This window comes from Corylus avellana, chromosome ca10 (genome assembly GCF_901000735.1).
Source record: "Corylus avellana chromosome ca10, CavTom2PMs-1.0".
Taxonomy (NCBI): Eukaryota; Viridiplantae; Streptophyta; class Magnoliopsida; order Fagales; family Betulaceae; genus Corylus; species Corylus avellana.
Window position 1 is genome coordinate 3,252,451 of NC_081550.1, and position 9,352 is coordinate 3,261,802.

Sequence of the window (9,352 nt, forward strand, 5' to 3'; positions counted from 1 at the left end):
ATGTTATTTCTCCTGAAGTCAAGCATTAGAATGTTAGTTCATGCTGGTGGTAGGTTATAGAAACAAAACAATCTTCTTCTTCTTCAATGTATCTTTTTTCTTATAAGAAGACGGGGGGTGCTGAGGAATTATCTACTTTGGTTCTGTCAATGGCTGTATTACTGTTTTATTGCTTGTTTTCCTAGCTCTCCCAAGTTGTGAACTCTAGGTATGATACCCAAATATAGATCTTAAGCTAAAAGTTGGTTTACTTCATTCATCTTCATGAACTCTTTATTCTAAACTTCAATTCACTAAGAGAGAGAGTAGTGTTTATTTGAATTGTTATCCCAAAATGTTGAATCAAGATGAAGAGAGAAATTCATCTAGCAAGACCATCAATTATTCAGTGGTAATCTATCCATATAAGAAAAGAACTTGCTTTTTCATAGGTCTCCTTTTTTTGATACTCGAGTGGGAATATCCTGTTATGAATAGTTGTCTGCAGATTGAAGTCTTTTCTGCTTGGTTCTCCTCATGGTTATTTTATCTCAAAAGTACAAATCAAATAACTGTATAGTAGTTTTAACTGTACTAAGATGACTTGAGGACATAGAAATGGCCATGATTCATCATTTGACTTGTTTCTAAGAGCCACAATGCAATGAAAAAGTACGTAGGTTTTCATTCTTAAGTTTGCTGCATGAACTTTGCAAACATCTAGCCGAGGTTCATAGTTGTGCCTTTTCTTGCTTGCTCTCAAGGCAGAAACTGAGTGACTGTGTATTGCTTTGTTGTCCTGTATACATACATAAATTTGTGCAATTAATTGTAGTAGATTTGATTTTAAGAAAATGTCTTCTGGTCTCTTGTCTTCATTATAATCCACTGAAAGAATCTGTGTCATTGACTAGAATCGTTCAGTGATGCAAGTTTTATCATATTGGCATATCAAAGTTTTGGTAGTTTTCTGTGTACCTCTTTAGATTTGGCTTATAACTTGGTGTAACCTAACTAACAAGACAAGCTTCTTAGTCTCTGCTGGGTTGATCTATTGGATTATTATCTTTGCTTTTTATTTATTTATTTTTTCTCCTTTTAGAATTTTCCACTTTAGACTTGCATGAAAGAAAAGATACTGGCATGATGGTGATGATGATAATTAATTTTTGTATTCACTGCTCTTAGGCTCTTTGGTAGTGATATTGTTCTTTCATTTCTCATTATTTGAGCACAAATTAATTTGTGGTGTGGTTATCTTTTAGAATAGGTGTAAATTGACTTATACCAATACACAGTAGCAAAATTATGTAATTAGTTTTAAATTATCTATCCTTAATTCATGGATGAAAGTTAAATTCCCTTGCTACATTTCCTATAGATATAAAATTTTTGCTTGTCGCCCAATGTAGATATGCAATTTCTTCTACAACTACCTTGTATAAATGAATATATTCTTTTATGCATTTTGTTTTTTAATTCTTGATCTTTAATGAAAGATTGCCTAGGGCTAGGGTAATTGCTTGATCATTTAGTCAATCAACTTGTTTCTTCCTTGTGAAAAGTCAATAAACTTGTTTTTGTCAGTATGCTGAAAATCCAGTGCATAGATTATTCAAACCTGTCAAATTAGAAGTCATGATTATATACATGTGATACTGGAATTGTGTAAAAATATCTAACATATTAATTGTGACATTCCATCAGCTTAAATCATTCTTCTTTTTTTAATTTTTTTTTTTTTATTCATATTGTATGTGGGCATCTTGTTGAATATATATATATAGGTTTCGGCTTACATGCTGTTATTAAAATAACAGCATGTATGATGTAGTTTAATCAACAGTCAAGATTGAATATCTTTTAGAAGCTTTTAATAGGAGGGAGAATGAAGAGAGATTTTGAAAAATTCAATCTTGACTGTTGATTAAACTATAGTATACGTGCTGTTATTAAGCCGGATCCATATATATATTTTTCTTGTGTAAAGAAATTGTTTGATTTTTCTTTTGTCTCCCCACTTTTGGTGATGGCTTGTATTTGACTGTCTTGAATGCTATGCATGGGAAATGGAGCCCTTAGGAAAAATGTTATATAAAGCCATGGTGGATTCAAGACCTTATGAAATGTGAGGTACAGATGCTATGAAATTGTTCTCGATGGTTGTATGAAGCCATTCAAGAGCCAAAAGCCTTGAATCGTGGATTCTGGTCTTAGTGCAGCATTTTCTTTCTTTACTATTTTTTGGTTTAGTGGTAAGTGAATAGCCCTTATTCAGCCCTAAATAAATAAATGCAAAGAAAAAAAGAAAGAGAGAGAAAGATGGGTGCACTAAGATGCAATCAACAATGATACTCAAAATTATATGATCATTTTTTGACAAAGTTCTCTACCTTGCATATTGGATTGTAGGAAATTTGCAACCCAATCCATTGACCTCAGATTATGTGAGAATTAAAAATGTATGTTATTATAAGGACGCATGTTAATTTAATAGTCCGGGTTCAAGAAAGTCTCTCTAACCTAATTTTGCGGGAAATTGTCCTTTTCTATATATCACAACCCTTCTCTAGTCTACCTTCTTTTTTTGGTTTATTTATTTCTTATTTTGGGTCTGTTAGAATTCCTGTAGTAAGTTTAGGTCTTTCCGAAAGCCTGTTCCTTTAACGAAGGTTTGAAACCCTAGTGGGATAATGATGTCATATAAAATGAGCGTAAAAAATAGTTCATTGAATAATTAGAGGAATGTCAGGCTTACTAGAGATAAGAATAATAAAACTTCATATTTTGTCTGTAAAAATATATGTGACATATTGCCACATCATTATCTTTTGGTTTTCTTTTTCTCTATAAAAAAAAAAAAAACAATAATGTGGCATTTTGTCATGTAAACTTTTATGAGCAAAATGTGGAGTTTTTATTAGATTGAAGCATTTCTTGGCTTACAAACACATTTTACAAAAAAACCTTTTACAAATTCATGTGGCACAACATGATTGGATATGAGACAAATTCAAATTTTGAGAAATTCAATTAATTATGTTGTATCACATTAGTTTGTAAATTTTATTTTGTTTTGTTTTTGTAAAATGCGGTTGTAAGCTTATTATTTTTCTAAATATTAACATTAAGACGATAAAATAATCCTCTTGCAACTCTCTCTCTTTCACACAGCTGGGCTTGAATCTGCCACCTTTGTACTTTGCTAGGCAACTTGTGATAAAGCGTTTGATTAGATTTGATCAGGCTTTCAAGAAAATTGAGGTGTGCCTGTGACGACACTGATTCTTTCAGTCACTTTGATTGTTGCTTAATCTCACATTTTCATGGTGACAGTTTCTATAAATGGTTTGGGAGCTTCTTTCCTTGTAAATAAAAGTCATTGCACAGAGGGTTTCAGACCAGAATGTGCCAAAAAAATAAAAAATAAAACCCCATATTTCCCTAGGAAAGTTTTTGTAAATGGTCAAGAATCTGCTTTTGTATATATATATGCACGTACGGATCTTCTTGACTTCCAGTTCCAGCCTTGGCTAATGCTAAAATGGAATCATGTTAATATTCATCAGATCTTTAGCTAAACCAGAACAAGGTTGGTGTCAGTGAAATTGACCAAATTTCAGAGAAGTAGGTGGAAAGTTGATATACTTCGTTTTTGTCTCCTTGTAGAGGAGCCAACTGCATGCCAAGGGTGTTTGTGAAAAGTGTCTGTCTATACTTTGGCTTATATATAAATATCTGTAATATATGTACCAAGAATGTGCTTTCTTGAAAAATTGCTTTTACTTGCTAATATATGTGAAGGGAATCATAGGAGAATATGACAAGAAGAAGGAAGAAAAAAAAAAAAAACCCTTTTTTCAATGGGGAAAAAAGGGTTTCAAATGGGGTATTTTCTGCTATAAATTCTTGAGGAGAGAATGAGAGAGTAAATGGGAATACTTCCAAACACATGGTTCGAAGCGTTTCTATAAAGCATTTAAAAATTCACATATAATATTTACCATTTAAAAGTTTAATCATAGTATGCAAGTATGAAACAGTAATTTTTTTTTTTTTTTTTTTTTTAAAGTTGTGGTCTAAAGATCTAAGGTATTTTACTGAATTGGTTTTGGACACATCTTGTCATTTGATTTACAAAGTGATTTTATAGACATCCGCGATTGAGATTAGGTGGGATTTTTACATTTGGTATAAAGATTGAGAAATGGTAAGGTTGTTGTCAATGAGGATGCTATTTAATTGTTGGGAATCTTATGAGCTGATAGTGATGAGTGAGTTTTCTTGTAGAAAAGATCTTGTGAGTTGTTGAGTGGTTTTCTTGTGAGAATGATTCTGTGATTTGGTGGTGGGCTGGAGATTACTCATTACCCTTCCACAAATGAACATGTGGCACACAGCGTTGAGCGTGGCCTTATGAAAGAAAAATGAGGAGACGCAACCAGTTTAGAAAAGATGTTTGTCAAATTATCTTTGCAAGAAAAAAGGCGCACGTCTAAAGTGTCGGTGACAACTTTATCACAACAAAATTGAAATCAATTTTTATATGGTTGATTCATGCATGAAAGATGGGGTTTGTCGGGAGATAAGTGGCACCAATGTTATCACACCACAAAGTAGGAGTGGGAAAGGCCATAAAGCATTGATTGAAGCCATTTGAGTTCAACAATGTTGCTTGCTAGAGTGTGATATTCAAACTCAGTGCTTGAATGAGCTATTATTTGTTGGTTACAAGAAGATCAAGAAACAACAATGTTGCTTGCTAGAGTGTGATATGCACTCTAAGGCTTGATGTTCAAGAAAGCATTTTGAACATCGATTGAGCAAATGAGAGAACCTGGCAAATGGTGGTTAGCTTCACTACTAGATTGTATGCGTCAGTGTGTCGCCAAAATCAACTCTAGGTTGTTGGTGACATCCTTTTGTAATTAGACGAACCTTACAATAGTCGATAGAGCCTTCAACTTTGCGCTTGACGCGGAAGACCCTTTTGCAACCAATGATGTTCATGTCTAGGGAACGTGGGACTAGAGTCCAAATCCTGTTAAAGAGTAAGCATCAAATTCAATGTTCATATCTTCACGCCAGGCAGGATGCTTTGCAGTTGTTGAGTAAGATGTTGGCTCGACCTCATTAGAATAACAGACGTCAAGAAGATCTTTGGAAAGTGGATATATAGCGAACTTTGACTCTACATTTTACCTATTTTTAGTGTTAAAATATTAATTAAATGATTATACTTAATCATTTTAACATAAACTTTTGAAATAATGAGTGATGAATTAATTTTTTTGCTAAAAATTTAAATGAAAAGTATTTTGGGTCTTAAGTTTCAGCCGAACATTAACGTGTGGAATTATCAAACTAGGCCCAATTTGACATCAAAAACTGAGTTGTGTTGAGCTTGGGCTACATTTGGCGCAAGTTAGAGCTACGCTAAGCGAAAGCACTTGGCCCAATCCAATTTGCATTTTCTGGATCCAAAAGAGTTCGGGCCAATCATAGGCCTGGCCCGCCCGGCCCGATCTGCTTTCCAATTCAACGTCTATTATGCTTCAGATAGAACAACCAAGAAAGGAAAAATCTTGCTTTTCTCTTTTTTTCTATTCCCACGTTCTCTCGGCAAACAAGCAGTCTTAGTGTTTCCATCACGGTGAGATCTCGTATTCGGTTTGTTTCTGAGTTTAATTTTGGCTTTATTAAACCCTAAATCCAATTCAAGCTCACACTTTTCCTTGTAGGAACTCGTTTTCTCTCTTAGATCGAAGAGAAAATTGATATGGGGTTCTTGGTAACAACCTTAATTTTCGCAGTGATTGGGATCATTGCGTCTCTGTGCACTAGAATTTGCTGCAACAGAGGACCCTCTACTAATTTGTACGTTTCTCACAATCCAATTCATTTGTGTGTGTGTGTGTGTGTTTTTAATATATAATTTTCTATTTATTTATCTTCCTCAAATGTTTAGGGTTATCGATGTGTGGAAATTGTATTAAGCTTCTGATTTTGTCAATTCATGGTTGAATATATCATTATTGGAGCTTATTAGAATTTTCCCTTTTTCTCCTTTATCAACTTGTAGGAACAGTAAAGTAGCTCAAAATTCTACATTTTTGTGTAATTTGGTTAGCTTTGTTGTATGATCTGTGCCGAAACTACTTGGGGTTTTGTTTGGTTGTCTCATGAATTATTTGATGAGTGAGTTCATAGTTTGATGGGAAGTAATAAACAACTTCATTATCTTAAATGGGAGCATTTTATTAGTAATATGCATAGAAACCATATTTTGATAAAATGGAGTTCTCACTGTGACAGATGCTGTTGAATCGTTTCTTGGAGGGTTCATGAAATGCCCACTGTCGACTATTATTTTTGAAATCCACCAGTTATAGTGGTAGAGTCGTTTATCAAGTGACATATGGAACAAAATGCCATTTGAATTTAAGGAATGTCTGTTGATCTTAATTTTGTCGGTGCTGGTCTTTTAGATATTGGGGATCTGGTCTTGCAAAATGGCTGTGGTTTAGTTTCAATTTCTGATTCAGTATTGGTAAAGTTTCTATATTCAAATAGACCATCCATTATACTGATTTCATCGGTATTTAATCAATTCAAAGAAATTGTATCCCATCAACTTTCGGTTGGATAGTATCCTTTTTAGATCCACTCCACCTGGGGCCATCTTAAGTTTCAAAGTCATTGATCATGACATTCTCTTCCAAATGAAACCATAATGATCCTTTTGGTTGTGTGCTCCTTCCTTGTAGCTTCTTTACTTTAATCAATTTGGTTCTTTGTCATGCAGTACTTTTGCTTTGAACATTATAGCCAAAAAAAAAAATCTAGATTTGTGTGATCTAGGTGTATTTGATTAGTAACTCTTGTTGAGGTCATATTTGTATCTATTCTCTACTTTTTGTGTTTGGCTGTGTATATTATATCGCTTATTGATAGTATCTAGATATCTCAAATTATCTGCACTAGTCAGATGCTAATGAATAGTAGGTGTGCTAATGAAATACCATGGCTCATCATCTGATGGTGGTTTGAGTAAATATGGTAATTGGTTTTTTAAATTTATTTGAAATGCTCAACTATCTAACAAAGACAAAACATGTTAGTTAAATCCAATAAAGACAGTAGCTTGTATTATTCTTTATTCCTTCTAAAACACTTGTGTGTATGTGCTTTCAATCATCTTTATTTTCTTCTGGTAATGTGCAAAATGGCCTAATTTGCTCTTCTCATTGCAGCTTCCACCTAACATTGGTCATTACGGCAACAGTCTGCTGTTGGATGATGTAAGTGCATGTTTCATTTACATTTTATTAATTTCATCAGCTATCACTAGGTATTATAACATTGGAAGTCCATCTAATTTGATGTTATGTGTAAAAGTTACTTCATGTATTCATAATTTTTTAGGATAAAAAACAGGGTAATTTGATCAGGGCAACTAGATATCATCCTCTTAGATTCGACTTGGGAAATTGTTTTTACTTTTATTGTCATATAACTGATTATGTCAATTGTTAAACACTATGTTGAAGACGCCAAAAACGTATTAATCTGACTTTTCTTTTCTCTTGTTGGGCTCAATTTTAATTTGAGCAAAATTGTTCTTGTGTATGTTTATTTGTTTCATTGTTATCATAATGTATTCCTCTTTTGCATGTTAGGTGGGCGATTGTATATCTTGCGCAGTCGAAACCGCTCATAGTCCCAATTCTGAGTGGAGAATGAAGTTCTGTATTGAACGCCATACGGTGCATTATTGGTAAAACAACAGTATGAGTTATGGATTGGCTAGCAAAGCATCTAATTTTGTTTCGTGCGTCATTCAGTATCTTCTTGTGTGTAATTCTTGTTGGAGCATGAATCTTGAATTGGTTTTGCATTGTTGCTCAACATTTCATGCAATAAAATTGTTATATTACCCTCCATTCACTTTCAGAAATCGTTCCATCTGATGGTGAAAAGTAAAAATATGTAGTTTAGATTTACTGTGTTTTTTTACCTATAAAAAAAAAAACAAATATGAGGTGTGGGGGGCAATGAGTGAGACATAGGAAAGAGGGGGGGAGATAGCAGACAAGAAGACAGTAGGATGTGAAATAGATAGAGTGGCGGTATACACCTTTCAATTGCACTCTGGTTGGCCATGTGATCTGTTAGGATATTGCATCAAGAATGATATTTTATTAACTTGATTGAATTTCTAAAATTCTGCGAATAAGTTTTCGATGAGTTTGGCTTGCATCCGGTGAAAAAATTCTGTGAGAAAATTAACGATGAAGATGGCTCCTATTCATTCGATCTCCTCCTTTTTTTTTTTTTTTTTTCATGAGAGATTTGATAACCCAGTTTCATAATACATTTTCTGTGTAAAGCTTTGAACTTCACGATCATAACTAATATTATCTTTTTTTTTAAAAAAAAAAAACAAAGCCCTTGATAAACAAAATCATTCCACTTTTTGTTAATTGCATTTTTAATCTCTTTATTTTCTTTCTTTAATTTTTCTTGATAAAAGCATGGTAACTAAGAACAGCTACGACTACACAATAAAGCTAAATAAATATTGGATAACACTTGTTGGATGTGATTAGATATGTGAGCAGTCACTCTGACCCATCGTCCATTGTGGTGGCAATGAACACTAACCGAGTAAATATGTAATTAACCACTCAATTAAGGGCGAAAAAGAAACAAAAGGCAACCATTGTAGCTATAGGCGGCCAAGTTGTGTTAAAAAAAAAAAAAAAATCATTTACAATAATACTTTTAGCTTGGCGTACTTGTAGAATTTATTGTATGATAAAAAGGTGTTATTGTCGGTTTGTTTTCTCCTCATGGGTAAGATTGTAGTTGTTTATTGGGCTGATTATGGGTTTGGTACTTTGGTCTCAGCTCATAGAATGGGGATATAAACATGGATTTCTTTAAAGAGGGAAAATGGGAGAGATGATTTATTAAGATGACTAAATAAATGGACTATAAATAAATTGAGAAAATTTTAAGTAACTTGGAAATTGAACTAATCTATAAAATTTTAATTCATAAAATGTGCATATGATTTTGTTAGTGATTACGAGCCCTATTTTTTTTTTTTTTTTTGACATGTCTGCACAAAAGAGAGGATGGAGATTTGAACTAGTAACCTTCGCTTCATTAGGCGTGATCCCAGCCGATTGAGCTACCTCTTAGAAGACACGAGCATTGAGTTTTAAATATATGTTTTGGCGATATGAAATTATTTGCCATGGCCCATGATTATTTATTAAAAAAAATCACCAAAAATCACCATCACTTGATTATTTACATGTGTCTTTGTGATATGAAACTATTTGCCATGATATTCTCATGTGTTAAA